Source organism: Rattus norvegicus, chromosome 20 (assembly GCF_036323735.1).
Source record: "Rattus norvegicus strain BN/NHsdMcwi chromosome 20, GRCr8, whole genome shotgun sequence".
NCBI classification, from domain to species: Eukaryota; Metazoa; Chordata; class Mammalia; order Rodentia; family Muridae; genus Rattus; species Rattus norvegicus.
The window spans coordinates 21,920,878-21,936,166 of NC_086038.1; the positions used below are offsets into that span (position 1 = coordinate 21,920,878).

At 42.5% G+C, this 15,289-nt stretch overlaps 1 long non-coding RNA gene across 1 annotated transcript; it reads right to left on the reverse strand.

Moving 5' to 3' along the window:
- Nucleotides 1-503: 503 nt before the first annotated feature.
- LOC102552132 (uncharacterized) lies at nucleotides 504-12,385 on the reverse strand. The gene is made up of 3 exons (XR_597397.4): nucleotides 12,207-12,385; nucleotides 3,901-4,004; nucleotides 504-722 (listed from the first exon to the last, which is right to left on the reverse strand). It is a non-coding gene; the product is annotated as an uncharacterized LOC102552132 (long non-coding RNA).
- Nucleotides 12,386-15,289: the final 2,904 nt, after the last annotated feature.

Sequence of the window (15,289 nt, forward strand, 5' to 3'; positions counted from 1 at the left end):
TACACACAGACACATATATGTATATATACACACATATGTATACATATATACACACATACATATACATATATAACATACATATACATGTACATATATATACACACATATATATGTATATATACACATATGTATACATATATACACATACATATACATATATATACATATATATACATGTACATATAAATACACACACACCACATATATATGTATATACACACGCATATATGTATATATACACATATGTATACATATACACACATACATATACATATATATACACATACATATACATGTACATATACACACACACACACACACATATGTGTATAACCTGTGTATGTACATGATTTCAAGGCCAACCACCAGGGAGCTCATCTATGAGGAGAACTAGTCTTCTGCTCTCAGCATCCTTTAGTTGCCTGTAGTCCTTTGTCTCATTGTTGGGCAACATGAATCTCCTCCCTTCCGTGTTAACATGTCTGTTGGTATACTCACTCAGGCAGCCACATTGTTGAGGTGTCAAGCTTCTCTGTCATTTCTAGGAGACAGAGTCTCACAGTAGATTTCCTGGTCATTTGGCTGTCAGGCTCTTCTTCCCTGATGCTCCCAAAACCCAGGTGTAGGCGTTGAGGACCTAACTGTGTTGTGATGAATCCATTGTAGATGGTAAGCTGTTCTCTGTCCTTTGACCAGCTATGGTTTTCTGTAACGGTCTCTACCTGTTGCAAAACAATATTTTCTTTGGTGAGGGTTGAGAGCTACACTTACCTGACAGTGTAGTGATAAGCACTTAGAGTGCAGTTAGTAATTCTGCTTGCTTAAAATTAACCAACCATTCTTGGAGAATGCTGACTGAGGTCTGGCATAGGAAATAAACAACAGAAGACTGAAATAACTTGTCATAATGACATATTGTTACACTTGTGCTGTGTCGAAGGGGCAAAGGGACTAACCCAAAATGCTTTTATTTCTTATATTGGGAAAAAATTGCACATCAAAATAACAGTAATTGTCTTATGTTAAAAGTACTAGTTCAGTGTTGGAAAAATAGCTGCATATAAGGAAACCATCAAATATTTTTTCCTGTCCTCTCTAAACAGACTTAATCTTAGGGAAGCCATGGGATTAACAAAGAGAAATTTGAAACATGAAATTCTAGCTAGTAGTTAAAGAAAGAATGGTAAAATTAAAAATTAGCGGTTTTTTGTGTGTTTTCTTTAAGCAAATGACTTGTCCAGTTGACATTTAGCAAAGGCCCAGTAAGATGGTTTCCTGAAATGCTGGTGGGAAATGTTTCATGGCTTAAGAAGGTTGTGAGGGTGAAACTGAAGAGTTGATCTCAAAAGCAGAGACATTAGATCTTTTGCTCTTCCTAACATCGTAAAACCAGCTCCCAGCAGGCTGCGAATTTTCCTGCCAGTTCTTAACCTGATTCTCCGAAGCCCTCCAAATTAATTTCTGCTTTTATAAGAACTGTAGAGATAAGAACTGTTTAATAGCAATGAGGTGCCACGATATCCGGTCCTGAATGTTGAAATCCTAGGGACAAATGAATTGGTGTCTTTAACAAATCGCACGGAGAATTTTAAGAGAATTAAGACATATATGACCCAAATGAGCAAGGGGGAACTTGTTTAGGTCAACTCAAAGGTGCGACTGTCAACGTCAGCCCCATCCAAGGCAATTAATAAAATGTGAGAACTTCACACTTGACATTAAACATTCTTTGTTCTCATATGTGTTGTGTGTATAGATATTCTGGGTATATTAAGAATTTGAATTAGTGACCTTTAATGATTGAAGCATTTGTGAATGGAAGAATCTAATCGTAGAACTTGAGGCTAGAGAGATGGTTCAGTGCTTGAGAGTGTTTATGGCCCAATTATGAAGATCAAGCCTCATTATCATATTACATAATAACAAGCCGGGTGCCACACATAGGCCTGTACGCCCGTCTCTGAGGGAGGGAGTGAGGAAAAGAACAGCAGTCAGGGGTTGCTGACTGACAGCCTAAGGAAGGAATTAGAAAGCCCAAGTTCAGGGTGAGATCTTGTCTCAAGAGAGTAGGCTGAGAGTGAGAGAGGAGGTTTCCATTGCCTTCTTTTGCCCTCTGTGTGAATGCAGATATACACATGCACCCTTACACAGGAATAAATAAATAAAATGTAAGCAAAAATGTATTCCTGGAGTTCATAAAAGATGTAAACAAAATCAGTAGGTAGGAAGAGAATGGCGACATGGAGGGGGGCCCAGACGTTACTACACACACACACACACACACACACACACACACACACACACACACACACCACTACACTCCCTTGGTTTTACATGTTTCAGAGCTTCAGTTATAAAACATCAAAAGCAGGCTTTTTATGCCCCATATTTAAATATTCAGAGTTTTTTTTTCTTCTCCACCACACCCACCACATCAAATGAACAATATACTTTGAAAATTTTCCACTAATGTTTCATTTTCTGATAACATTTTTAAAACCGTTTTATTTATATTGCAATTGCCACTGTTTACTTCCAAGGCACGGCAAGCAATTTGAACCGATTCTCCTCACTAGAGAGGAAAATTACAAGGCTAAGGCAAGTTCTGTACGCAGTCTTCCCTGACCACACAGACCGCCGCTTCTCAACTGTGCAAAGTGATTTAAAAAAAAAGACTCTCTTATTTTTATTTTATGTATATTAGTGTTTTGCATGTATGTGTGCCATGTGTGTGCCTAGTGGCCAAGGAAGTCAGAAGATGTGTCACAGAGGGTTGCGAACCAACATGTGGGTGTTGGAAACCCACCTTGGGTCTTCTGCAAGAGCAGTAAGAGTTCTTAACAGCTAGGCCATCTCTCTAGCATTGAAAGTTGCTTTTTTTTTAGTCTGCTGTCTTCTCAAAGCTTCAGTTTTTTTTTCTTTTTTCTTTTTTTTTTGGAGATGGGGACTGAACCCAGGGCCTTGCGCTTGCTAGGCAAGCGCTCTACCACTGAGCTAAATCCCCAACCCCAAAGCTTCAGTTTTTAAAGGGCCATCTGACATCAATAAATAAAGTCTTGTGCAGCTTGGTATTTCTATGAGCTTGTGGTCATTCTTTTTTTTTTTTTTTTTTTTTTTTTTTCGGAGCTGGGGACCGAACCCAGGGCCTTGCGATTGCTAGGCAAGCGCTCTACCACTGAGCCAAATCCCCAACCCCGCTTGTGGTCATTCTAACTCAACCACGCAGAGCCAGTCTTAGTCATTCCTATATGAGGACAAAGGAAGAGTGGATGGGTTGAGTTGCCCATCACTCTGAGCACTGAGCTGCCTTCCTCTGCTGGTCTAGAACCTTTCTAGAACACTTTCGTAGGGTCTTTGTTAGACACGAGGGAGAGAAAAACCACTTTCACAACTCTCCGATGAAAGGGAGATGTATTCAGAAGTGCACAAGGGACTTGGAGAAAATCAGATGACAGCCTCCCCATAAGTCAGGGTTTCAGAGATCATCCCTTCACTGGCTGTTGAGATTCCCATTATGGGGAAGGGTTAGGGTTGATAGAAAAGAAACTGCCGAGATAATTGGCTGTTAGCACCTGGACAGGCGAGTGGCGGAGGTCTCAGGGCTGTCTGTGGAGTAGCTAAGAACAGGAACACATCAGGTGGAAGGGGTGTCATGGAAGGTGGTCAGGAGCTTAGCAAGGCAAAGGAGTGGACATACAGTGACAAGTTACAAGTTCAGCGGAGGCTGAAAACAAGATTTTTAGGATACACTAGGGTAAGTAAACAGAAACTTATCCTTCTGAGGGATAGAGACTTAGTAACTGTGTCTAACAATGTGGCTCCTTAACAATGTAGTAAACAGAAACTTATCTTTGTAAGGGATAGAGACTTAGTAACAATGTCTAGCAATGTGCTCCTTACCCGCAGTGTGGTTCTTGGTTTGGTTTCATGCCTTTTTCAATCAACCACATTCTGTTATTTCCTCTGGTCTTTGCTACACCCCTTTCTCCAGCTCCTTGATTTTCCTGGTGGGAAGTCAAAGGAGACAGAATAAAATCTTCAGTTTAAAAAAAAATGCTGTTACAAGATTTTATGCTTGGCCAGCCTTGGGCAAAACTCTATTATACGAGTTACTTAATTAGAGAATTGCACTTCTATTCAAAATTTATACCAATCCCCAGGCACCGGTTGTTGTCCTGGGGCTGTTACAAAGAAAGTGTCATTACTCAAGGAAGAGATCTTTGGCAAGTTTCTGGTGGAGTGAGACCCTTTCTAACAGCAAGGGTCTGATCATGAGATTTAATTGCGAGATTGCAAGGTACCAAGTAGTTCAGGGAGTCTGGGCCTCTAAGCTTACGGACAAACAGGCGCACATCTCTGAGAGCAGCATTTTATAAAGATGAGACTACATAGGAAGTGGGGGTTGGGTGTGTATGGGATCTCCAACATGGCCAGCTCGCAAGGATAAGATCTTCAAGATTTTGCTATTATAACATAGAGCAGTGACAGCAGTCACAAGAGGGTTCAGATATGCTCAGAGAAACGTATCTGACAGCCCCTAGAAGAACCAGGGGTTGAGAGAGTCTTTCCACCATGGCTCAGCATTAGAAAACAACCTAGTGTCATTTTAAGCTCTGAAGGACTCCAAAGTGTGAACGACAAACCCATAATTCGAGTGTTGAATAATTCACGTCTCTTACATACTCTTTTGAGATCTGTGTTTTTAAGCATAAATTGTTCATTTTATTTTCTCTGGCCTTATTAAAGGTGTCAAACAGTGAAACAAAATGTTAGGATTAAAAATTTATTTTTTAATCACAAAATTATATAAACAGGACATTTAAATAATTTAATGCTCAAAGGCTGATGTTTATGATGAAGTTATTAGATAATTATTAGATTGTATTTTTGATGACATTATTACAATTGCATTGAGATTTTAGGGTTCCCTGTTATTAGAGGCCAGAAAGTAGATGCTTCCAGGACACTACATGGTATGTGTAGCATACATGTATGCACACCCATTCAATGTTTAGGCTTTTCATTGTTTATTGCACATTTACTAGTTGTATGCTAGGCATCATTTTAGAAACTTAGAAAAGCAAGTATTTTTCCTTCTCTGTTAGTGTATCCATTTTTTCTAACAGTTTACTTCAGAGTTCGCATTCATTCATCATTAATAAACGCATTGGAGATAATAAAAGTAGAGAAGAAGAGTGCTGGGGAGACAGCTCAGAAATTAAGAGTGCTTGCTGCTTTTATAGAGGATCCAGTTTGGTTCCCAGTACCCATGTTAGGCAGTTCACAGGAGACCTGATGCTCTCTCCTGGCCTCTCTGGACATCTGCACAAATACAAGTACACACACACACACACACACACACACACACACACACACACACACACAAAGGGGGAGAGAGAGAGAGAGAAGAAGAAGAAGAAGAAGAAGAAGAAGAAGAAGAAGAAGAAGAAGAAAAAGAAGAAGAAGAAGAAGAAGAAGAAGAAGAAGAAGAAGAAGAAGAAGAAGAAGAAGAAGAAGAAGAAGGGAGGGAAGGAGGGAGGGAGGGGCGGGAGAGAGAGAGAGAGAGAGGGAGGGAGAGAGAGAGAGAGAGAGAGAGAGAGAGAGAGAAAAGAAAATTCCTTTACAAAGTAGAGAATGAGAGGTTTTAGTTTTCTTTTTTTCCTTGTATAGGATTTTCTAAGCATCACAGTGTTTTACCCCAGAAAGCGAATCCATGAAGGTTGTGGAATAACGGATTCTGAGCAAGTGTCTATCAGAGTACATACAAGATCACAAACATCTACTAGGCTCCCCAGAATCCAGTCCACATTTTACATTCTCTCTCCCCAGAGGACCAACCCTCTTCCCTCAGCTGGCATATTTTATCTCCCTGATAAAACCAGGCAAACAAAATGAACGTAAGAAAATGTCTGTATTTCTCTGTATAACAGCCTGTACTCCTCTCCATCTCTGGATATTAGCTGTCTTCAGAGCAAAGTTTACTTATTGCCATCACACTGCAATTCAAACAGCTTTGGGGTTACTGAAGACTTTGTCCATACATTTTCCCCCTCTTTTGTATCAATGATCTTTAACCTCCTTATTGAGTCTTTCTCATTTTAATGTAAATACCTTTTTTTCATAGATGGGGAGATAAAAATGTACTTGACTGTACATAATTGCTGCCTGTTTGCTTTGCTTTTATTTGTGGTAAATCTCAAAAGAGTTTTACACACACACACACACACACACACACACACACACACACACACCAAGAGAGGGGAAGAGAGAAAGAGAGAGGGGGAGAGAGAGAGAGAGAGAGAGAGAGAGAGAGAGAATAAAAAATCCCCTAAAAAGTAGAGAATGAGAAATTTTATTTTTCTTTTTTTCTAAGTATCATAGTATTCTTCTCTAGAAAGTAGATCCATCTTGACTAGTGGACTAGTCTTTTATTCACTCTTGAACCCTCTCAAACCAGTTGTTATATATAGCCACCATGATGGTTAATCTCCGTTCTCAACTCCATAGAATTTAGAATCACCACGGAAACACACCTCTGCATATATCTGTGGGAGTGTATCTAGAGAGGTTAGTTTTCTGGGTGTGTTTGTGAGAGAATTTCCAGAAATGTGGGAGAGTGAATGAGTCCATTGGGCATAACAACTGCTGTCTTCAATGTGGGTAGACAAGACAAGAGGGGTCATAGCACTCTGTTCTGAGTTGGAACATTGCTCTTAGACATCCCCGTCCCATGTTCTTAGGACCTCAGACCACCGGCTTTTAGCCAGCAGCTCCCTTGGTTCCCTGGTTGCAAAAGGTGGGACGTTTTGGCATTCATTATCACACAATGCAATTTCCCTAATCTTTCTGTGTTTCATCTCAATTTCTTTCTATTTTTTTTTTAAATTCTAAGACAGCTAAGCCTAGGGAATAGATTAGCAACCTAAGACTCCACTGGGCATGGTCTTCATATACCTTTCTTCTAATAATCCACTTGGCATCATGAGAACCTTACCTGAAGGTATCATGCACACACCCCTCTTTGACTAACACATCTAGCAGCCTGTTGGCAACTTTGGACCACCAACTTGCACCAAGGTACATGGTGTACCAAGGTGCACCATGAAACCTCCCATCTTCATGCAAAGACATTCAGGAACACGTCTGCCAAGAACCTGGAAAGACTTCACTCAGGTACCAACCACCAGTACCAGTTCTGCTGTTCTTGGGAACACTGGCTAGGACTTAAGACCAAGTTGTTAAGCCGATGGATAAGGATACCTTGCTTCCTCTATAGCAAACGTCTGTGTTTTAGGTGATTGAGTTTGTGCTTCTATTTATGTGTGCTGAGGAGAAAAGACGGGGAAGTGTTTGCCTACACAGGATGGCTTAGTAAGGTGTACAAGTCTACTTTTACTGGTAAATAGGAGAACTCTCCACAGCTTGAGGTGAAAGCTTGTATTGAGCCTTCTGCTTCTTTGGATGCCTCTTGGAGGCTTAACCAAACTCTTTGGCTTCCCATTACTAGGAAGTTTGACTATAGCTGGGTGTCATGTTAGAGGATAAGAGGACTTCTTGTGTAAATTGCTCATTTCAGATACTTCAAAGAAATCCCCGAAAAGATATAGTATTGGGACCCAAGAATACAGTGGAATGCATGGCAGTTAAGGTTGCTATGTCCTTCCTTCTTTCCTGACTTTTGGTGGCATGGGTGAAGAGCAATAGTTTCATTCTGCCCTCGTTTGTTGAGTTAACCCAGGACCAAATTTTCCTAGGACATGGCCACCACTTGTTAACGCTCTTGTCTAATCAGAATTCTGCCTCATCAGAGAACTTACCTCTTGTTTCCTTTTCTTTTCTCCCCACAGAGTCAGTTTTCTTTCTTCTTTTCATTTCTGTTTTGTTGTTGTTATTGTTGTTGTTGAGGCAGGGTCCTATGTAGCCCAGGCTGGCCTCATGCTTACTAGTAGCTGAGGATGACCCTAAACTCCTGATTTTCCTGCTTCCATTTCCTGAGTGTAGGGGTTAGTAGCATGAGCTACCACATCCGGTTTTACGTAATGATGGGCAATGAATCCTGTGCTTTGTGCATTCAAAGGAATCACTCTGTTAACTGAGATACACACCCAGCCCTGACCTCCTTCCCACAACCTTTTTTTTTTTTGAGAGTCTATGTAGCCCAGGCTATCTCTGATCTTTTGGTCTTCCTGCTCCCATCTCCCAAATGCTAGGAATCAATTTCCTTTGCTCTTTCTACTGCATAAAGTTGAGTTCAACCGTCTTAATGGTGGAGAAACCAACAAGTGACCAACTTTACCCAGGCCAGAAGAGGAGAAGTTTGCTAACCTTTCCGTCCAGGAAACTTTGAATCTTCATTGTCTATGAAGGCATTTCTATGCTTTAAAAAATTTCTGCACACACTACTCTTGGCTGACAAACTTAATTGTAAAGGGATTTAGCATTCAGTATTTGAATTGGGTTCGATGAAAGAGTAGCCGATGTCCACCAGAGAATTGAGCAAATATGCTCTCTACTTCCTTCTCCAATTGATGTGTTAACTTTTTAATGGGATGGCTTTTGTCAGGCAGAGAAGCATAGGAATCTGCTTGATTTCACTTCTCTAGAAGCTCGTTCTTTTAAGCATTGCCTAGTGGTGAGGGTTTGAAATTGGGAGGGGAGGGAGAAGTTGAACATTAATAAACACGAAGGTCAAGAAACCCACAGTACAGAAGGGTTTTGTTATTCTTTCAACATTTGTCACCAGATGCTTGTCTCAAACAAGTCTGGCTTTGAGAAATGGTTTTCAAGGCTTGCTTAGATGTGACAGCTGTAAAAGTCCCTTGTGCACACCGCCGAGGCAATCTCAGCCCAGCTGCTCCTGTTTAGGGCTATCCAGAATGAAAACGCTGCCAGCGACAGATTCATTTCCCCCGCTGCAATGGTTCTGACAAACACCTAGTGCCAAGTGCAAGAATGAGTGTCTTGCATTTTCTCGTCCTGCCTGCACTGAGCACCAAGATTCCTTCCAGCCTTCTTGTCTACCAAGGGTAAGAAAACACAGCAGTAAACTCTACAGCCGTGGGGGCATCCACAGTCAAGGCAGCAGTAATCGTACATGATTTGCATAAGGGGTAGGGGTAGGGGTAGGGGTAGGGGTAGGGGTAGGGTAAAGGGTAGGGGTGGAAGTGGGGGGTGGAGAAATGGTCTCCAATAATTGTTTTGTAAGAGGGGGGAGGGGGGGAAGGTATAGACATACACATACCTGTGCTAGATAGCTTTATGTCAACATGACACAAGCTAAAGTCAACTGAGAGGAGGGATCCTCAATTAAGAATATGCTTTCATAAGATGGGGCTGTAAGCAAGCCTGTAGGGCATTTTTAAAATTAGTGATTGATGAGAGAGAGCCCAGCCCAATGTGGGTGGGGCCATCCCTGAGCTGGTGCTCCTGGGTTCTAGAAGAAAACAGGCTGAGCAAGCCAGGAGGAACAAGCCAGTAAGCAGCATCCTTCCATGGCCTCTGCATCAGCTCCCGCCTCCAGGTCCTTGCTGTGTTCGGGTTCCTGTCCTGACTTTCTTCAGTGATGAACGGTGATATGGAAGCATAAGCGTAAGTGTAAATAAACCCTTTTCTTCTCATCTTGCTTTTAGTCATGGTGTTTCATCATAGCAATAGTAGCCCTAACAAAGACAGGAGAAAATGTGCATTTCATAAATATTGAGGAGTCCTTGGAGAATTTCATGTGGTCACACATTGGTTTAAAGAGGAATATAGACTTGCTTTCAATAAAGTTTTAAGTTATATGATTATTTTAGATTTTACACGTGCACACAAACACACACACATGCACACGTACATATGACTACATATAAATAGGTATTGTGGGGGTTAGGATTGTCAACCTAAGAAAATCTAGAACCACTTGGGAGATGGGCCTCTGAACATGCCTGTTGGTGCTCTTATGAATATCTTATTAGGTTAATGATGTGGGAAGCCCCATCTTAATTGTGAGCAGGACCATTCCCTGGACTGGGGAATCCTAGACTACGTGGGTGGAGAGGGTAGGTTGAACATGCATTCTTTGCTCCCAACTTCCTGATTGTGGATGTCATGTGGCCAGCTCCTGCCATTTTGACTCTCCCACTGTGAAGATAAGCTACATTCTTGAACTAAGTCCTTTCCCCCTTCAGTTGTTTTTTTTTTCAGAGTACTTTATCACAGCAATCAGGAAAATAAGACAGAGTCCGTGAGATGTCTTGCTGTGTGCCATGTTCAGATCAGGGTAAACCTGACCGTCTCTCCAAACAATGATCACTTCTGTACGGTGACACATGAGCATTTCTTTACAGTGCATCAGCCTGGATGGACTTTCTGCTACAGAATCGTATCAGTCATTGCAATTGACCCTTATGTGGAGTCTTGGGGGTAGGACAGCTCCTCAGGTTCATTTAGGGTGCTTGCAGAGTAGAGTTTAATGCAGTTAGGGGCCAGTCTCCCCACCAGCTCTCGTTCTTAGCTATTTGGGGATCCCTTACTGCTCTTTGATACCATGTACATTCCTGACTGTGTCAGTCCTTCCATCTTCAAGCCATTGGCACCATTTCAAATGTCTGGTTTCTACATGTGGTTGTGTCTATTATCAGCCAGAGAGGGTTCTCTGTAGAGGCTCAGGTGATTAGATCAGTCTCTTCAGATTTTTTTTTTCTCTTAAGGTCAGCCATGCCAGATAATAACAGACTTGTGGGAATAGAGGAGGTGGGGGAGGAAAGAGACAGAAAAATAGTTGGATAAGTATGATTAAATCACAAGTTTCAGTGATGCTTGTTATTGACATAATGGTGTTACCGTCAGGGCCCAGTAGGTCTCTAAGAACCTGAGGTCCAGGGATGGAGGCTGATTCATTGTTTGAACTCGGTTAATGGTGGAAGCAGTGTGAGTATTCCTGTGCAGAAGGAGGGACTTGATTGACTCCAGCATCCTCTGAGATAGTTAGCCCAAGTGTCGTAGTCTGTGTTGCTGTAATAGAATGTTACACTTGCTGTGGCTTATCAATCCTAAAAAATACATTCTTCGTTGTTCTGGATGCTGGACATCTGAGATTGAAGTGCCTAGTTGGTTCTGGTTGAGGGCGTGCTTCTGGGTTTTGGAGGCCTATATTCTGGTTGTATCCTAGCATGGCGTAAAGAGAGCTAGGAAGCTGCCTGGCCTCTTTATATGAGGACACTAATCCCATTTATGCAAACATGGCACAGATAGGTTTTGCCTTTTACTCGTTTTGCCCTTGCTAAAAAACATTAGATTGTAGCCCTAAAGTTAGCTACCCTTTTTTGGACACTTTCTCCTCCTGAGGCTGACTACCAAGGTCTAGCTATCAAAGTATCAGAAGTCCAGCAATCAAAAGCTCCCTTTTGGCTCATCTAATCACCATGCCCAATCAAAACAAACAAAATCCTAATATGGGTTTTCCCCTTTTCCTTTTATAAACTGTCATTTGACTATGGGTCACATCCATTTCCCCTCTATCTAGAGGCAGTCCTTTATCCCTCCAGGACAAAAACCCTTCTCTTGTCCTTTTTCCCATCCTCTGTCTTCCGCTGTCTCTTATTTCTGCCCTTTGTTCCTCTGGGGCAAATAAATCTCCATTGTGCTGAGATCTTAGGCTTGGTGTGTCTTGTGCCAACTTTGGTCCTTTTAGTGCTTACCTGCTTTTCTCTCAAAGCATCCTCATCTAAATACAGTTGCCCTTGGATTGGGGTCCATCATGCAGACTGCAGAGGATAAACATTCAGTCCATTATCAGCTGTGTGTAGGAGGGCAAATAGGGGGCAAGCATCTACCTCGTTACAAGAGTGTTGGCAGAAGGAAGATGAGGGAGGGGCAAACATTCTGTCCATCACCATAAGTGAGCGTGAGCATGAGGCAAGGGCTAAGCTTCTGTCAATCAAACATTAACAGTATATAGTCATAGTCCATCACTGAGGGTAGTCAAGGTAGGAACTGAAACAAAGGAATGCTGCATTTTGGCTTATTCCTGCTTAGCCTTCTTATACAGCCTAGAACCAGCTGCCAAAGAGAATTGTGCCACCCACAGTGGGCTGGACCCTCCTACCTCCACTAACAACCAAGACAACCCCCCACAGACATGGCTACATGCCAATCTGTTTTAGTCACACTCCTCAATGGAAGTATTCTCAGGCTCTAAGCTGTGTCAAGGTGACGAAGCTAACCTGGACAGGTGTTGGTTGAAAGGAGATTAACTCATTGCTGGTGGAGAGACAAGAATGGGATGTTTATAGTTGAAGTGAAGCCGGGTGGTCTGTGGAGTCTGGACACAGACTAGTTCATGGTTCAGGTTCAGCTCTGCTTCTGGGTCCAGCTCTGCCTCTCACCTGTGAAATGGGGGGATGGGGGCATCATATTACAACAGTGCCCATTATGACTGTTACGGGAGCCAAATGGGTTACTATTGGCAACTAATAACTTTTATGTAGTAAGCACCATTTAAGGGTAAAAACAGTATACAGAGTACTTTATATTCCTTAATGAATTTGTGGATATATGTATGCTCATATGTGCATGTATGTAGAGACTAGAGCCTCAGTTTTGCTTCTCAGGAAACATTAACCTTCATTTTCTTTTCTTTTTTGTTTTTCTTTCATGCAATCTTTCTTCTCCCCCATCCCTCCTTCCCTTCCCTTTCCTCTCTCTCTCACTGGGACCTGGAATTCACTGTCTAAGCAATACTGGCTTGTGAAGAGCCTTTTGGGGTCACTTGCTTCTAGATTCTTAGCGAGAATTTGGCCAGGACAAAAGAAGTAAACTCAAGGTGGGCATCTGACTTTGGGCCTGGACTCAGGAAATAGGCCCAGATTAAGAACATTTTCATTTGAGTTAATGAAAATCTCAGAGCAGGCTCAGTGAAGGCATGCGTGGCATCTCTTTTGTCTTGATCATCCTGACTAGCCCCTAGAAAGGTGTTTACAGGATTTTGTTCATTGCCTTGCTCGTTTCTTAACCCAGAACTGATCTTATTATTTTGCATGTTCTTAAAGTGGTATAAAAGCAGACTGGAAAATAATAAACCTGCTTCAGCCTCAGAACTGGCTGGGATCATGCTACTGTAGGACCCGATCAGCCCTACATATGGGAAGTCTCACTCACAAAAACACAGAGGTGGAGAGTGATGCAATAAGCAAGAGGTTTATTGATCCAGTGCACTGGGATCGTTCCGCAATCGGGGCAGAAGCGACCCCCAGTAACAAAAGCACACACCTTTTATACATGTGTGGAGGACAGCCTTTGGCAACAGCATGAATTGGTCCTTGATGAAGCACATTGACCCTCACATTCCTCAATGGTGAGATCTCTTTGGCACGCAGATGGGGGACTGCTAAGGGTAGTTAGCTCATTTCCTGCAACAGGGTGTTATCCTAAATTCTTTGGATAGTGTGTTAAAGTTGCAGCCACCTGGTGTTTCCCTAAGGCGGCCTTTGTCCTTAAGTTTGAATCTTACATTACAGTGTCGTCTAATTGTTTTTTTCTTTTTAATCTTCACTCCTGCCCTGGAGAACCTGTTGACTGAGCTGTCTTGGTCACTGGCTGGCTCAAGGGATCCTCTTTCCACCTTCCAAATGCTGGGACTATCAACTGATATCACCATGGCCTGGATTTGTTTATGGTTTCTGAGGATCGAAAACCTGTGGCAAGCCTTTTGCCAACTGAACCACCTCCCACTTCCAGTGGTGGTGAAAATTTAAATCACCATCACAGTCCCAGAACAGGGGAACACCATGCAAAGAATGAAGAGTCACTTGACTCAGACCAGGGAGGCAGCCATTGGGAGAGATAAATACAAATCTGTAGTTCAAAGATTTATTGAGTCTTTCCTTATACATCTGCTAGCTGTGCCACGGTAACAAATCTTTCAATGTCTCAAATCTCTATGTCACTGTCTGCAGTACAATTTAGAGAAGACGGTATGACAGAAACTGCTTGGCCTCCCTTTAATGGGCCCTATACGTTGGTCTCCCATATTTCCTTGAAAAATTTGAAGCCGAATTATGTTGAGCGTCCCTTCGTCAATGACACCAGAGAATAGATTCTTGAACTAAAGGGAAGCTGGGATTAGATACCCTCATAACTCTTTAGGTTCGAGAGTCTATGTACGGGTTTGGAAGGAGCCTGCCTGTCAAGGTTTGTGATTGTAGTAAAAGAGTTAAGGAAGGGTTTTGTTGTTGTCGACAGAATGAATGAGAAAGAGCGATACAGAAAAAGGGATTGTTGGGGAAGGCTAGCTCCTAGTGTGAGGGAGCCTCGTGACTCTGGTTTTGCTCGCTAGCCCATTACACACTCATCTTCCTGTCTGACTTTCAGCCAGTTCCACTTGAAGGTGCCCAATTTCATCTTTGGCACTAAAGCATAGGATCATTTGACTCTCTCGTTTTCTCTCGTAGAACGTTTCTGATCGTTATGGTTAAAAAAACAAACCTAATGCATCTTCAGTTTAGAAATCTAATGAAAAAAAAAAGACTTTTGGCAGGAGTGTGAGATGGCGTAATGCATCCTTTCAACAAATCCATCTCAACCACGCTTCCTGCCGATCAGAAAACCCTCGGGGTGCCCCTCCCCTCGGGAATGGCTTCTGATGTTTGAAAGGATGTGTGCACTAAGGATGTGAGAATGACTGGAAATGGGCTTTAAAGTGGTGCTAACTTGTTTGTTTTAAAACCCACTCTCTGATTTGGGTTTTGAAAAGGGTTTAAGGAGCCGCCTCCATTAAAATGTAGACTGATGAGGTGATTATGGTAATGAGAGCACTGCTCGCCTCTGTTTGGAATCAGTGGGTGGGTGGGGGAACTGCTCCAAGGCAAAACCTCTGCAAAGGGAAAAAAAACACCGGGATCTGAGAAACTTCAAATCAAGTTATAGGAAGAGAAAGAAAGGGGGAAAGGGAGAGGTAGGGAGGAAGAAGAGGGAGAGAGAGGGGGAGGAGGGGGAGAGAAAAAGGGGAGAGAGGGGGGAGGGGAAGGGAGAGGGAAAGGAAGAAGGGGGAGGGAGAGGAAGAGGGGAAAGGGAAGGGGAGGGAGAGGGAAGAGGAAGGAGGGGGAGGGGAGGGAGAGAAAGAAGGGAGAGGGAGAAAGAGAGGGAGAGGGAGCAAGAAGAGTCCTATAAATAAGTACCAGGTGAAGGAAAGCAAGCCAGAAGATGGGAAGGAGTGGTGTGAAATCCTGACTTTTTGAAAGAATGTCCGTATCAAACTCATGAACTCTGAGCAGTTGTGGATGCCTGCGGGAAGATCTGCACTTGATCA